Source organism: Coturnix japonica, chromosome 32, assembly GCF_054131305.1.
Source record: "Coturnix japonica strain WE chromosome 32, WE-NBRP24, whole genome shotgun sequence".
Classification (NCBI taxonomy): domain Eukaryota; kingdom Metazoa; phylum Chordata; class Aves; order Galliformes; family Phasianidae; genus Coturnix; species Coturnix japonica.
The window spans coordinates 1429688-1446791 of NC_140694.1; positions in this window are offsets into that span (position 1 = coordinate 1429688).

The window sequence follows — 17104 nt, forward strand, 5'->3', positions numbered from 1 at the left end:
CACAGAGCACAGCCAACAGCGGCTGAGAGATCGAAGAGCTGAACATCACCACCACGAGCACAGGGCTGGGATCGCCCTCCTGCCACACACAGGGTGCACAGGGTGCTGGGCACTGTCAAGAAATTAGAGTGCACCTGAAATGGGACATACAGCTCCCCTCGATTTTTGCCACCAGAATGGAAGAAAAATCACCCTCTCTTGCACTAATCCATCCCTGCTGTTGCTGCAACACCTAGAAGATGTATACAGCGAAAGCCACCACACACATGCTTTGGACTAAGCAAACCTACCTGGATTTTATTGGCAGAAGAAATACTACAGCTCTGCCAACTTCTCATGCTGCATTCAGTGACGGAAACTCCCACCGTCACTGTAAGCAGCTTCCCTTTCCTATCCCAACCTGCAAACAACCCACCCCATCCTGCAGCCATCCCCTGCCATCATGGCAGTGAATCTCAGTTTGGCCCCAGTGCACACCCGTCACTCACAACAACCAAACATGGCCTTACTGGGAATGGCAGCCACTGTCACCAAACCAGACCAATGCATTTCTTTCAGAAATACAAGGTCTGGTATCCCAACAGTTTTATGATCTTGTATCTTTCCCAGTTTTTATTTAAAACAATACACTAAATAAATTGTATTACTTATATAAACCATATATAATGTTGTATATGATGATTTGTTCCCCCTCTGCCCCCTCAAAATAATCTATCTGTAAGTACCCTTTGCTTTGGTTTCTATGAGGCCCCCTTTCCCTTTCAGTAGCAAAGTGCTCCCTTTACATTTATTACGGGGTCCTTTCGGCTCTTCATTGTGGCCCATGACAATTCATCTTCACACAGTGCAGACCAGATAAGCCACAAGGTTGAACAGCTTGGCTGCATTAGAAAGCAAAGCACTGGCTTGCAACCACCATGTTCACCCATCTGCAGGGCTCACACCAAGACACCCATCATATCTCCTTCCTACTTTGTTCCACTGGGCACAGACTGTTGGCTGCCCATCCTTCTGCTTTTCGCTCCAAGTCCTTACAGTGTCAGCTTCAACTTTAATTGCAACCAGTCAAAAGTAGCCACGAGTGGTACAAGAAGGAACCACAGGAAGTCCTACGGCTGGGACAAGCACATCTGCAGCTCGGGGCCTGTGTGAGCCCTGAATGCAGAGCCCTACATCTTTGCAAAGCCTCTGCCAGGAGCTGAGGGCAACAGCAGTGACTTGCAGATACAGGTGTGAGGGTGATCTTACCCGTCAGTAACAGCTTAGGTTAAGACTCTCTCATGCTGATTTATGTTTGACAGAGTAGTGATAAATAAGAAGCATGTAAATTTATCTGTTTGCTGCAAGTAGAAGGCATTTACACTTTTACTGATTATTAGAAATAGATAAGATGTGCTGAGGAGGGCATTGCTCCCTACCCTGTGAACGTACCGCCTTGCCTCCAAATACCTGTGCTGACAGCATGTATAGCTTATCCTGCAGTCCATGGAGATAAAGGTAGCATCTGCTGTAACACAACACCTGACCCTTTTAGGAGGCCGGTTTGCTTTCTAACACGCTGCAAGGAGTTCCACCAGCAATTGTGCTACACAACTCCTTACATTATGGAGCCACTGATGTTTTTAAAGAAGTCAGGTTGCAGTTTCACAGCTCCTCTTGCAGACCTTTCCATGGCACCATCGCAGCCACACACAGACCATTTTCCACCGCCCGGCTGACGCGGTGTTGGATTCCCTTCTGCCTACAGCCTCATAACAGAGAGGGCAGGTAGGGAAGATGACTTCAAGGAGAAGGAACTGCTGAAACTGTCACTGAGGTCCCCATAAATATTCCCCATGGACCTCATTACACATTTGAGCAAACATTACCTTCACTCACACAGCTAAATTTCCTGTTTGCTTAGCTGATCAATTCCTCATCAAATTTTAATGCGGGGTTCAGGCCGTCTGAGGCGTTTTAATTAGGCCTAAGATTGCACAGCGTTGGAGGCAAGCTCAGAGCCACCCAAACCCCCTCTGCCTGTGTATTCAGGGGGAGGGGAAAGGGGACAGGAGGAAATGAAGAGGCCAAGAACTAATTAACTCCTGTTACTAGGCTAAGTCTGCTCTCTAGTGGTCACATCACTCAAAACACAGCGCATGAAAAGCTTATGCAAAAGAAAATGTATCCAAAAGTAATCGAACTCCTCTCCATCGAATAGAGGGAAAAGGAAATAAGCAAAATCTATCGTGCTTATTGCAAATGGGAACATTTACTTCCCCGGCAAAGTCTTATCTTTCCCCCCACTCCAGAATTCATACTCCTATAGGCACAAGAGCAACATGAGATTGTGACCATGTTCAAGGAAACTCTTCTTTCTACATGGTTGGAAACTGTTCCTGATGCTCAGAGCACTCTATACGTCCAGCTATCCATAACCATGAGCAGCTGCCTTCTGTCCCTTCGATCCAGAACACACGGACTGTGGCACCTCCAGCCTCAGGTTTGAGGAGTTTGCCAGTAGCATCCAGCCAAATTCCTTCCAAGTCCACCAGAATGATTAAGTTCTTAAAATCTCTATCTATTCATTGAAAGAAAATGGGCTGGAAAGAAGCGAAAACAAATCAAACACCTTATTTTCCTTTGCAGTTTGGAAGTGGTTGTTTAAAGCATTACTCCGCAGGGTGCAAAAGCATCATATGTATTTAAAACAGCTGTTTATTTCATAGAGACTCTACTCAACTTGGATTTTCTTAAAATCACAGTTTCTTTGAGAAGACATTAATAATATCAGCATCTGCAAGAGCACCAATTCACTGCTGAGTGGCACTGCAGCACGTATAGCAGTTGGTGCCTTAAGGAATGCAGTACTGTGTGCAGAACAGATCCCAAAAGTCACCAGGCAAGCATATTTTCAGGCACAAAATCTGATTCTTAACTGTATCTCTCTCTTAATAGATGTCAAGATGGCTGTCTTAAATCTGACAGACATGAGATCTAAATTTCTTCACAGCAAAGACCAAAATCAATAGTTAACCTGAGTGTAACCTCTCTGCTTGAAACCCATGTGCACTTAATTTAGGAATTACAAATTAATTAGTATGAATTATTATAATACAAATGATCAAAACACCATTTAGCATGAAGAACAAGCATAGCACAGGGCTTAAAAAAACAGCACAGCTTGTCAGTGAAGTATCACAAGGCTTGAACCATCCAATGCTTTTTTCCTGCACCAGGAGCTACGTCATATTGTAGGTCTGCAAAAACCAACAGTGCAGGATCTTACTCCAGAATGCTGAGGGGTCTGAGCAAGGACAGACTTGCATCCTACATTTAGCATGAAATCACATCAGTTTAGAAGAATACTAACCGTGATCCGAAATTGTAGTAATTAAAGGAATAATGTCCAAATTTAATTATTGGGCCCCTCACACAAGTAAATGGAATTATCTTCAATGGTGTTCCAGTTACACTGCATAGCTGCAGCATTCATTGACTGGCACTGAGAGCAAATATCTGTGTACTTGTAAACGTGGCAGCATCTACTGCAGCTTTTTGGGGAATAAATTAGTGGGAGGAAGAAGTAACTTCCTTGGCTGTGCAGAATAGTATTGCCTTGGTGCAGAGCTTGTACCCCTTGAGCATCTTGGACAGGATCCCTGTGCTGCAGAAGGGCAATATTAGCTGCCCAAAGAGTCAGAATGATAGAGAAATCAGCAGCTCTTCTCAGCTCATAGGCTGGGCAATGGGGAAGAGGTTTGGTCTCACACACAAGGTCTTCAGGAGGACTGTGGCAAAGCTGGGAGTGGGCTTCCTGTTGGCAAATCACAGTGCAAGCGTTAATTGCAAAACTGTCTATTTTAGGATTGTACACAGATTTTATTTGACAAGCCAAATTCTGACAGTTCACTCTTCATCAGCAGAGTTCCTGCTCTAAATTACCAAGTGCCAATGGCACTCAAGGTAAAGCAGTGCGATAGTAACCACGGATTGTTTGAAGGTCCTGCCTCACAACGTCTATTGAAAATTGAGCATATAGGGCAAGGAGAAAAGAAAAAGCTGCATCCGTAGGAATCATTTTGAGCTGACACAATGCACTGTTGTGGCTTTTTCCCTTCACAGCTTGCGTGCAGCAGTTCAGCTCGTTCTGTTTTCCCTACCAGCTGCTGTATGAACAGTGCCCCTGTCAGCAGGAAGTTACAAAGAAATGAATGAAGACTGATGATTAACGAAGAAAGAGGGTGAATATTGATCATGGAGTCAACATTTGATGGGAGCACTGATGGAATAGTGGTCCCACTGGAAGTTGTTAGGAGTTGATTTTTATGCCCCTGGGCAGTAGCTTTAAACCACGACTCATGATGGAAGAGAGGTAGCTCATAATGTTTTAAACAGGCCATGGTGGAAAACATACCTTCTCCCTCCCCTCCCCAGCTCCTCTCTTTTGTTGTGCTACAATGAGAACAGAGTTCCACCATGCATCCTACATTTGCCCAGAGCACCGAAACTGTACAGATCAAACCCTTAAGCAGGCTCAAACAGGGACAGGACATTTCCATTTTTCCTTGCTGTTCTACCAGAAGTCTACAAAGTCGTCTGTGACAACACACTTCTATAGCGAAATAACTGAAGTATGAATTTTGGTTGTTTGCAACCTGATTCAAATCTCTTTGAAGGCAATAGGAGTCACAGCTCCACTACAGAGCAAAGCTCTCCTAACCTTGGCTGGAATTTCCTGTACCACACAAATTAATGAGCGTACTTGCAATCAATACTGCATATGATGTGCACAGCTGATACTCTCTTTCTTTGATATTATACAAAATCATTCATTATACCAGACCATTCATTTTTCTGATGAAAAAAAAACAACTTGCAGATGCTGCCTTCAGGCAAGCTTCATCCACTTCCCAGACCCAACCACTGATCCAAAATGGAGATATCAAATACTGTCTGGATACTGCAGATTTACTGCACGCATCAACTTTAATTGGACAGTCAGAAAAGACTTGCAAAGTCACTCGAGTATGGCTGCAGCCCAAAACTGAAGTTAATGTGAGTTGGACGCACACCAACATGCAGCTCTTCTAACAGTCCCATTATACAAAATAAGAAATTTACAATTTCTCCTGCAAGTGTTTCAGGGGGTGTTTTGGAGGGGTGGAGAAACAGCAAGGAAGGAAGAGCTGATATCAAATGCTGTAATTCTGTTGAAGCTAACAGGATACTGATGTGTCACTACGACAGTTTTCCAATGTTTCTGTGGTCCTCATTAATCTGATCAGCACTCAGAAGGATGCAGAAATCACTGCACATGGGCTCTTCCATGAACCCTGCTCTACAACTTAATCTGTGCCATAGGATGTTGTGTCCTCATTTGGCCATGCAACAGCAAGTGTGTTATTTGTCCAGAGAAAGCTCTGGATTTCAAAACACAGGCAGCTTTCCTATTGCCTTTCCTATTTCCTACTTGGAGCACAATGTCAGGCAGATGACAATAGAAACCTGATAGGGTTTGCATGCATTTTTCTGGAGATTTAGGCTGCGATCTCTTGCCATTCAGCAACTATTCATCTCCCAGAATGAAGTGACTGTTCACAGGATGGTTACAGTTCCACTTATGTGTCCTACAGGAAGAAGGACAAAGCCAGATGTGTCCCTTTAATTTCAGCAACAGTAAAGACAGAAGGGAGCCACAGCACAACTACTCACAAAGAGTCTGAGATTCAACAGAGAACGTCTTACAAGTGCACTGAGGCCATAAAGAGCTGAACAGTAGAAATCATTTAATCCTCAGTGCTGCATTTTATCCACAACATTGGCCCTTCAACAGCCCAGAACCCTTCAGGTGCATTTCCAGAGCTGATTACTGCTGTTCCAGGCAAGTAATCTGCAGACACGCAGGTGATTTGCTGGGAAGCTGTCTGCTGCTGCTGCTCTCAGACCCTGCTCCCTTTTTTGCCTTTCAGTTTCCAGAGCATCCTCTGTGCACTAAAAAACGCTCCGTGCTTCTCCTCTTGCTTTCACAGCAGCTGCTTACAGAAAGCCAGCAGTACAAGAGGCAGCAGACACAGAGGCAGCCTTTATTCTAATACTCTTGCAAAACTGGGTGCTACCTTGCAAAGGGTACAATGCATCGCAGCTCCCCTACATAAATAACTTTTTAATGCACCTGTCATTTCAGATGTCACACCAGAGACAAGGTCAGGCTCGGAGAGAAATCAGCCTGCTCCATCCTTGACCCGTCATTCATCATGGCATTTGTCCACAGCCAAGCAGCCCAGCTGGTTAACAGGGAAAAAAACCTTATCTGAGCTCTAAAAGGGTCCCATTTCTGATAGGAAGAACTTATTAATAATACTCTCTGGAAAGCAGCGGGAGTTCTGATGGACAGCTTTGCAGGGACATTTTTCAATAGAGAAGCTTAAAATCCTATATCTGTGCACCAGATCAGCAGGCTGGAGGAGATGAGAGTTTAATTTTGCAGACAGCAAATGGTGACTGTTTGTAAGTTATTAGAGAGGGAAATATGCCTTCAGTGTTATGGGGATATACGAGCCTTGCCTTCACCTTTCCCCATGTATCATGCTGTGTGTCATCATAGGCACGTTAGCACGTTGTGCAGGTCCCCTCAAATCACCGGGCAATAATTAGCATTGCCAACTGCTGGTTCTTACCTTTTTTACAGGACCCAGCTCAGTTCTTAAAACACGCACCCCCTGAATTCACATTAACTTCAGGAAAAGATTCCTGGGTCCTGTGGAGTTAAGAATAAAAAGTATAAAAGCTTTAAAAATGGCAGCTTTATTCCTAATGCAGATAACTGCAGGCTTACGACAGCCTCAGAGGCTTCTGGCATTGGTGTGAGGGTTTGTGATTTGGGGGTGTGTGAGAGCAAGGAGAGAATGAGAAAAGGGAAAAGAGAAAGCAGGGGTAGATTCACAGTAGCTTAAAGAGCACTGACTGTGTGCTCGACAGCTCACTGACCTCGTTGGAGCGCCGAATGCAGGGCACAGGAGCCACATGGATTGGGTACGGTCTCAGGCTGACCTCTGAAATCTGCACTCACAGCATTTTATGAGCTGATTGTTGTTAGACCCACAGACTAAGGCAGTTCATGGGCTCAAGAACACAGAAGCAAGTTCCCATGGCCTAAAGTTTCCAAATTGCATAGTAAAGACTCATGTATGAGCAATTAAGCCATCGCAGCTCTAGAGTTTTCCACTTAGTTCAGCTTTATTTTGTTGCAAGCTGAATTAAACTGCTATATTACATTAGCAGATATACCCCTAAGGAGCACTGCAGACCCTACCTACGGCTCAAAGAACAACACTGGGCTGGTTGGTGTCTGCTCTATCTGCCTTCTATCAGCTCTAGCATGGATTCTGATATGGATATAGAAACTGTATTTTGAGATACAGCACGACCATCTTTACTTAATGTCTACTTAATCTCTACCATGTCTACTTAAGACACCTGGTATGGGGATGTCACCTGAACTGGTGTTGCTCATATGCCTTCTGTTCTCCTTACTTAAACAAATTCTCACCTTGCCAATGCAGTGCAGTTATTCAGACTACGGCTGGGATTTTCAGATCCCAAACTCCTCATGGATGGCGCTGGCTGTACATACAGTCTCCTTTGAAACCCAGGGCCATGCACAAAGCCCTGCCTCACTTTCAGCAGAGCCACCCTCGCCCTCCAGCTCTTGCTATCCCCAATCTTTCCCCATTCCTCAGCTCAGCTCCCATCATCGCTCTCCCTGTGCCGACTCAGCGTCTCCCTTAGAACTCATTTGTTTGCTCCGAAATGCTTTGCTTCCTCTGCTTTGTTTCCCTGGACCTAACATTTTTATTTGATTTTATTTTATTTGCCTCCTTTCTCCCTCCACAGGGTGACAGCTATTTTATCACCTACAACAAGAAATGCTGAGCCTGTCGTGCAGGCAAAACATTTGCAAAGGGGCAGGGGGTACACAGAAAGCAGTAGGAAATTAATAAGGGTTGTAAAGTAGCTTTATAAAAATGCCGACAAGCCTGCTCAGGGCACAGAGCACCTGCACCTCTGCCCCCGGCAGCGCTTCCTTCAGATGCTCCTATTGTTTTCATTACTATTTGTGACTTGATCATTAATAAATTACTATTACTTTTTTTTTTTTTTTTTTTTTTTTTTTCCTGTTGGCTCCAGCCACCAAGGGAGCCAGCAGGTGCACCACTTTTACAATTAGCCCTCTGTAATGCATGGTTGGCAAGAAAAGTTGTCCGCAAGCTGCAGACTTTACCAACTGCTTGATGGCAGCAACTAGAGGACAGTGTGCAGGAAAGCACCTTCATGTGGCAGCTCACACAGCCAGAGGGGTTCAGTCTCAAACTTGGGGTCCTGCTTGTGAAGGTGAGTGGTAGAGGCAGGGGAAGAACGTACACAGGCCATCTATGGGGTAATGAGATCACAGTAAGTCTTACTGAAACCATTATTTCCATCATCTAAGATACTGTCCTGGTTAGAGGCAGCAGTGCAACTCATTAAACAGGAATCTGACTGATTAAACTGTTTTGGTTTGAGGAGGGGAAGTTTAGCAGTGAAATCAGAAAGTTGCTTCTCTCCATCTGCAGATTGTGCTCACTCACAGGCAGGGCTCTGGCTTTTCAGATCAGTGCTGTTCTCTGCGTTTGTGTTGGTAAAATTATGGTTGTAACAAATTCCCTTTGTGATAGAATATCATTCCCTCAAATACCACCATCACTGCATTGTCCTGTCCAGCAGCAGCTAAGTGGCACAGGCTGGGTGTTGTTTCAGTTCAGCCACATCAGGGATGATCAGCACAAGGAGTGTGCAGAGCTGTTGTGTAGTTTTTCCCCCCAAAAAAGACAGTGCAAAGCAGAAAGCATAAACCATTTGGTGATACCTATACAAGGCAAATGAAAAGTGAAAAATCCATTGCAAAGTAAATGACCACAGACCTCAGATCAGGCATGTAGCCAGCAATCCAGGGAAGCTGTGTATCTTTGTCTCTGAGACAGTTTTCTTCCAGTCCCAATGAACTCAGGTGTTTCAGGTAGTTCTGATGGGAAAGCATGTTCCTCTCTTGGAGGAAGTCAGCTGGAACATGAAACTAATAAAGAAAGAGAAAAGAAAAAATATATATATTTAAGATGACATGCTGCTGAAAATCACCAGACTCAGAGCTTGCATTGAGCAGAGCAGGTTCCATTGATGCTGCTCTTCTGCCTTTGATAGCAGCTGTACAGGGTGCTCCAGAGAAGAACAAAGCAGCAACCCTGTGACAATCTGCCCCTTTTACTGCTGCAGGCACAGATCCAATCTGGGGACTGATTCATGCTTTGAATCATAAGATTAGAAGTCTTCTCCAGTATTTCCTTCCATAGAAGGAAATTGAACATCTCATAAGTGGCTTCCAAACAAGCATCCAGATTCCTTGCATCCTGCTAATGTGAACTGGACGTTAAACCAGCAGCCAAACAAAAAGACTGATTTGCTTTTCTCACACTACTTAATACCAGAATCAAAATGCATAAAATCAAAAACATTTCATAAGAACGTCTTCATTTGCAGACTCAAGTCACTATGAATTGATCATAACAAATACAGAAGACATTGAAAGCTCCTCTCCTGTGGCTCTCAAGGTCCAAACCTCTAATCTTGGTCACTGCATTTTCAGGCCACTGCAACCCAACAGGCACTTCTAAAAGAGCAGGAAAAAACCTAACAGGAGAATGCTGTCATGTCAATAGCTTTTCTAGTGAGTGTAATGAATGCAGACAACACAAGAGTACTTTGATAGAGGAATCCCATCTGTGTCTAACGAGTAAATCCATGCCGCGCAGTTTGCGTTCAGTGCAACCTGTTTCCTTCCTGAGAAAACAGAACACCAGGAGACTTTGAGGTAGAGAATTTAAGGCAGAACCAGTTGGTACAGCCTTATTCAGGATAAATATGAAAGCTCAAGGCAGATTCTCTTGCCCCTACTGTAATATATGCTATAAGTTAAGATCTACATGTATATCCAATCGCATTTGTGAAGGTAGGGAGGGGAAAAAAATCACCGTGTAGTTAGACACAATTAAATGAGTTACATAAAGGGCACATCTTTAAAAAAAAAAAAGTCTGAAAACTTTGAAACTGAAGTGGAATGGAATAGCAGCATGAAATGTCAGAGCTGAGTTAAATCCCAGCTTCAGAATCAGTCCTCGATCCAGCCAGAATAGGTCACCCAGCCTTCATTCTGCCAAATTTACACTGTTTGTTGAAGTATGCAACTCAAAAAGTTAGAACCAAAAGCTGTCCCTCTCCACTGCAGCTCAAACACACCATTCTCCCTACTGAAAAACTGCCAGCGTTTTCTGTTTTCTCTTGTTCCCTTCCAGATTTATTCTTTCCATGCCCAGCTGAGAGCAGGGCAGTGAGCAGGGGGTCGGGGCTGTGCAGGCTTCATGGTGCAGCCCGGGCACTAGCTCCTGTATGCCTTGTGCAGACCCCATACCATGAAGCCATTAGAATTCCTCCTGCAAGCAGCATGCTGAGTCTCTTAGCTCCTTCCTTTCACTTGACCTGAACTATAGATTCTGCTGGTTGTGAGCTCAATCACTGTCCTCCCCAGGTCTGCTATTAAACCTTGGCTCTAAGAAACCAAGAAATTAATCTCTGGTGCCCGACTTTTTGCAGCCCAGCGTGCTCTACAGCAGCTATGCACAACCTCTGATCCCCAACTGCACGGCCTCATCCATAAACAAAGGTACCTTGTGGAGACTGGTGAACCCAGCTGATCCCTCACTAATATCTCCTGGAGCAAGCAGAGCACAAAGCCTTTCAGCTTGGAAGTTTTGCATTCTCTTACTCTTGGATTAAGAAATAAAACAAATTAAACAAGACCCTCACATCCCTACGGTCTTCATTTTCTACAGCACACCCATTGCAACGGGTGAAAAGCATTGCTTTTGCCAGTTACCAGACAGAGTGTTAGTGGGTGAGACAATGCCATGCATCCCTCTGCACTGCAGACCCAGCGTGGCACTGGGGCAGCACAGTGAGGAACAAAGCCACTGTGCATTTGTTAATCTGTCATTCACACTGACAGCTGTGGGTACACGCTGAGAGCCACGGGCAGGGGACAGCCACCAAACCACAGCCAGCAGCACTATCAGAGCAGAGCTGAAGCACTGGGACCTCAGGCCTGTCTGCAGTAATTTTCTTTTGCTGATAGTTACAAGGATTGCTGCAATATAAATTCCACATGGAGTGCTGAGAAAGGAAGGAGGCCCCGCTGCACCAAGCGCGGTGTTAGATAGGAAGAGACGACCATGTAAATAAATGGGGCACAAAGGAAGTATTTATCCCAATTTTACAGGTGAGGAACCATGGCTAAAAGCCATAAATCAGTTTTATTGAGGGGATACATGGTATTTACAGGAGAAATAAGAACTGAGCCTCAAATCCTTATCCACTGCTCAGTCCCATTTTGTTCCTTTTCTGCTTTGAGGGCCAACAAAGCCCACCAGAACCAACCTTCGTGTCTGCCCATACAGGATGAAAACTACCTGTGCTCCTCCAAACTACCCACCATTTGCATGGGCAGTTCACCTGCAATAAGCACTAACCCTGAGCACTGATGCAGGCTGCTTTGGCACAGCAAACTACTCACTGTGTGATCAATGCAGGCGAATATTTACTATCCCTTTATTTTTTTTTCCTAAGTGCAAACAATAAAAGAGCTCCCTCCATTCTGCAACGCTCTCTTCTCCATATAAGCCATTCAGCATTCACCAATGCAATATTTTGTCATTTCAATAATCACCAGTTTATCTTTCCCCATTTTCATGGTTTCTCTGGAGACCTCTCCCCTCTCACCAGGCATTAAAGCACAAGCGGTAGATTTGGCATTTGCCACAAGTAAGGAAACAAAAGCCTTCACGATGGGAGAGACAGAAAGCATTGGGAACCCTGCTGGGACAGCTCCACTCCCATGTGCTTCTTTCCCCTCCAAGTTTCTGCCTCCCCTCTTGCTCTGAACCAACTGCTTATATGGCAGTGCTCTGACCCGAGGGTGCAGCGGCAGAAACAATAACCCAAGTTATACTTTTTTTCAAGTCAAACATCAATTGTGCTTACAAGGCAAAAATCAGCAGTCCATTTTCCTTCTGCCTTTATACTCAGAAATTCCAGACAGAGAACTCACTGCCTTCCCTTGTCACCCCTGTACTGCACAGCAGTGCTTCTCGCAGTGGGGCTGCAGGTCTCCAGCAAAGACTGAATTCCAGCAATGAGATGCCAGCCTCAAAGGGCAGTTGCAAACCCAGAAGGGAAAAGAGACATGAGATCACCAGCAGAACTACTTGTGCAGTGCTGTGGTTTCACCATCTAAAGAGCAGCCCCTCAGTAAACTCATTCCTTTTGAGGTCTTTGTCCTACGAGTCCCCCTCCTTGTAGCTCCCAGCCAAAAGCGCATGGAGCCATGATTGTCTCCATTGCAGAACCACTGTCTGCAATATTCCCACTCAATAATCTTTGTCGCAGACTTGAGACTATTTTTGGAAGCTTTAAAAATATCTAATGGGCACCTTTTCTTTTTATTCAGACACAGCATCTTTTTATGTTTAATTGAGATTTGAAGAAGAAGAAAAAAAAATCTGCTTAGCATCAACATGCCTTTCTATTAAAAATAAAACAGCTGAGTAAGCAAGATGACTTGGACAGGAGAAAAATCTGTTTATAGAAATGTTTACTATGGTTATCACAGGGCGATAGGGATGACTGTGAACCACGGGCTCTGCTGACAAGTGGTGATGAACCAGTCACAGGAGGAGGCCACACAACAGAGGAGGACTCAACAGCTTCCTAGGTCACACATAGATGGGGACATTGGTGTGTGTCCTGGAGCACGATAAGGATGAGCCCTGAAGGAACCCAAGGAGGTTGTGGCAATCAAGACCAGGCTGGATGTGGCTCTGGGCAGCCTGGTCTGGTGCTTGGCGACCCTGCACATAGCAGGGGGGTTAAAACTAGATGAGCATTTTGGGCCTTTTCAACCCCAGCCCATTCTGTGATTCTGTGAACACACTCAGAATCACCACATGCTCTTCTCCAAATTCAGAAAGCTCAGGAGCTGCAAGAAGGAGTATGAATTCCTGAATAATACTGCCTCTCTCTTGTATTTTAAGCAGCCAACTAACAGAAAACTATTTGTGCTGCTTTACCTGCAGGTATGGCTATGGCAGGGAAGGACAACTGAGGAGCTCTGCAAGGAACTCACTTTCTTGGGAGCATCCACTGTTCCTGTGCAGCAGACTAAGCCTTCTCCATTCTGCATCCAAAATTAGGGATGTCGGAGGAGAACTGAGTCAGATCAGTTGGATTCTCTTCCAGGCCCTGCCACCAGCTCACTATGTGACCTTGCACAAGTCACTTCATCTGTTTGTGCTGAAAGCGTCTCATCTGCAAAACTGTATTTACCTTTGTTAGAAAATGCACTCATTTATAGATATAGAACGATGAACATGAGCCAAATACTGCTGCCATCTTCCTCCTCCTGGCTCTCCATCTTTTTTTGACTGCATCATTAGGTGGTTTTCCCACCCTTAATAATCAGGGCTGCTTTTAATGGCCTGAGTGTTTTTTCTCCAGGTGTTTTTTTTATGGCATCTATATAAGACAATCCAAGGAAACTACAGAATCATCTCTCCAAATTTCTCATCATGTCATTCTGCCAAAAACAACAGAAATATTTGCAAGCAGGTTGGATTCAGAGCCTTCCAGAAAGGTCCCCGTGTCTCACCTGCACCACCACGTCCCTTCTCTGCTGCTCAGGAGTTCTTACACGCAGCCACATTGCTCTCCATGGAGTTCTTGAAATGGTCCACCTATATTTCTCTGAAAAATGACCATTCCCTTAAAATACGGCACCTCCTCTCATGGCACACTGCGATGTGACTCAACAGCACCAGAGTCGCAACTCATATTTCCACAGGGTGCCAGCATCTCAGCATCAAAGTGCTGCTGGCTCTGGATTATCATCTGCGCTGTAATTAAATTGAATCCACTCCTTGGCTTGGCTTTATCCCTGAACAATACCAGCGTTTGAGTAATACATTCTCAGGGCACTAATACATCACTTGGGCGATCCCTGTCCATGATGTATTGGCGCAATACATCAGAGTGCACTCCCGCTATAAGGATCTATGGGCATCATACATCAAGGTGAGGCTGAGTAGTGATGTATGGCTCAGAAGATGGTACCGTGCAGCAGTGGACCAGGCCAGGACCAAGAGGATAAAGGTTGGCATGGCCGTTAGCCGATTTCCCTGTGTTATAATGCTGGCACTGACCCAGCGTCTAACTTTAGCCCCTTATTTATTTATCCCAAAGCAACCTACCATTGGAAGCGCCTATCCTCGGATGCATCATTCTCACAGAGGTCTCAGGGGACTGCTGGTACACAATTAGCAGGAGTGTATTCTCAGCTTGATGTGGGGGGTTTTTAGCCCATTAACACTAATGGCAGCTGCAGCACCAGAGCTCCGTATATCACAGAAAACACGGACACATGCACACGCTTAGCTCTGTGCAAATCTCACCCATTCAAGAGGCACCTGAAGATTATTGGGAATAAAATAACCACAGAAAATTGATGGAAGCAACCACTTCATTGTTTTCCAATAATTACTTTCAAATATATAAAAATTAAACATATAAAACGTAGAAACACAAACCCACCCCAGCACACGGAGGCAAAGCCTTGGCCAGCCTGTAGGACATGAGGGGCATTGCAGAGCTCATAGCAAAGCATTGCTGGAATGCCTGAAGGCATTATCAGCTGGGGGAATGCTGCTTTAACCCACTGAGGCAGGAAGGAGGCAAAGAAGCATTTGCTGACAAAGTCCTTCCCTTCACCCCTCATTTTACAAACAGCAAAATAAAATTAAAGTATAGAGCAATATAAGCCTCAGTGGAGAGGCCACAGTTGGAGATGTTTGCTCAGGGGAAAAATGGCAGAGAATAACCCTAAATGAGCCCCAAACACAGCTCTTAGTAAGAACCCAAGGGAGATGCCCTTGCCATGGCTATATGCCATGCATCACTGGAGCCTGCACCTGGGCACAGTCTTCCAGTGCTTTGGACAGCAATGTCCTGGGGAGCAAAGGTGGCTAAAACCAATCTCTGTGCTCCATACAGAGTCACTCGAGGTCTCACGTAAAGCAGACTTATTGCCCCCATGAAAGAAATAATAGATCTAATAAAATACTTATATCCTGGCCAACACCTCTGCCCAGCCTGGTGAGCCCCCAGGGGCAGCGAGTGGACAAAGCCAACTTACAATGTGTCCTCCTATCCCTCCAGCCCTGCAGCATGCAACTGCTGCCCCCAGAGACCACCACAAGGAGACCATCCTCACAACACACAGACGTGAGGCTGTCATGGCCAGGGCTGATGCAATTTGGGCACATCCCTCCCCTGCCCTGTCACCCAGCTGCCTGGTTGGCAGCACGTGAACCCATGCTTTGCATCTGCATGAAGAGTTCAAAGCTGGCAGTCCTTAATAATATAAGCACAGCTGCTTCCCTCCACAACTCCCCTCAAATCAAGCAGCCAAGATAGCTTTCTGAATGAACGAGCTATCTTAAGGCACTGAGTGAAATAATTTCTCAGATGCTGAATCTAGTTTTTGAAACAATCTGGAAATGACATTCTCATTAATTACACACCACGTATCTGGAAAATGACAGCGCTACTGAGCTGACAGTGACAAGGAATCAGAAAATAGCTTGTGCAGGTGGAATAAGTCATGGACAAACCTTCGTGTCTATATGGAGGGGATGGACAGAGCTGTGAGGGGCAGCACTGCAGGTGCCTAGAGACCATTTGTGCAGCAGAGCCACAGTGAGCAGTGGGTGATTTCACCCTCCTGGCACTCACAGAGGGAACTTCAAGCAGTGTTTCCCCTTTAAAAACCAAGACAAGCTCAGCCTGGACAATCATTCATATTTGCTTACTCCTTGAGCTTTGGTGCAGTGATTGCTTGCTGGGCTGGGAGCCTCCCAGCCATGTCACAGACCAAGAGGAAAGTCAGAGGTCTTCCCTGGGCTGAGTCCTGAGCAAGTCAATGGGAAGTAAATATAAACCATAAGCACTGAAGTAAGTGAAAATAAACTGTTTGGTGCATGCTTATACAATGACAGAAGTCTTTGCAAATTCATAAAATGGAGAACATGAAAAGCAGCAAATCCTTTTTAAAACAGGAAGGAAGTCAGGTAGGTGAGCAGGAAAAACAGCCCAGTAGTTAATGTGCTAATGTAGGACCTGGAAAACCTGAGTTTACAGGCCTGCAGTGGGCCCATAAACTTCTACATGCTATCACTGAAACTGGAGAACCACACTCCATTACCCCCAAAACTCAGGAACTGCTTATAAGAACTACAGGAATTGGGTTAAGTCTCACCAAAAAGGGAAAACATGCCTGTTCGACGGAAGCCAACAGCAGAAGGCAGGAAAGCTCACATCACTTGAAACCACAGCTCGCAAGGAACCCAAACTGCCCAGGAGAACTGAGCCCACAGCTCCATGCAAGGCAACTGATCCCCTTCTCAGTGCACAAGAAAACAATACTCTGACCTTTAAGTAACAATTTTAGTTGTATCAAAAAACTGAAGTGACTTGAGAGCCATTTCTCTTGCTCCCTGGAATCATTTACAAGGGGATTTTTGCACCCAGGCAGAGCATGCAGGCAGGTGGCTGCACCCAGGAGCAGTCCATGCAGCCAGAGTTTGTCTTGGCAGGGAGCTGCTGGCTTCCTTTGCATACAGGGAGCAACCCGGTTCTGCTCAAGAACTGCCTGGTTTAGGAACACGCACCTCAGCAGGTTGGAGCCCTGCAGACAGGCTGCTTTCGTGAGAGAGGGCGTGAAAACAGATCAAAGTCTCAGAAGAAGTTTATTTTAAAGTATTTCCTACAGCCCGATCAGATTATGTTTTTAAAAGTTCAATTATCTTTTGATAAACTCAGCGGCCAAATTAGGAAACTAAATACAATTATTAAAGCATAAGAGAATAATTTCAGATCTGCTACAAGAGCCAATTCAAACTTAACAAGCCCACAGATCCTGGCAAGTAAC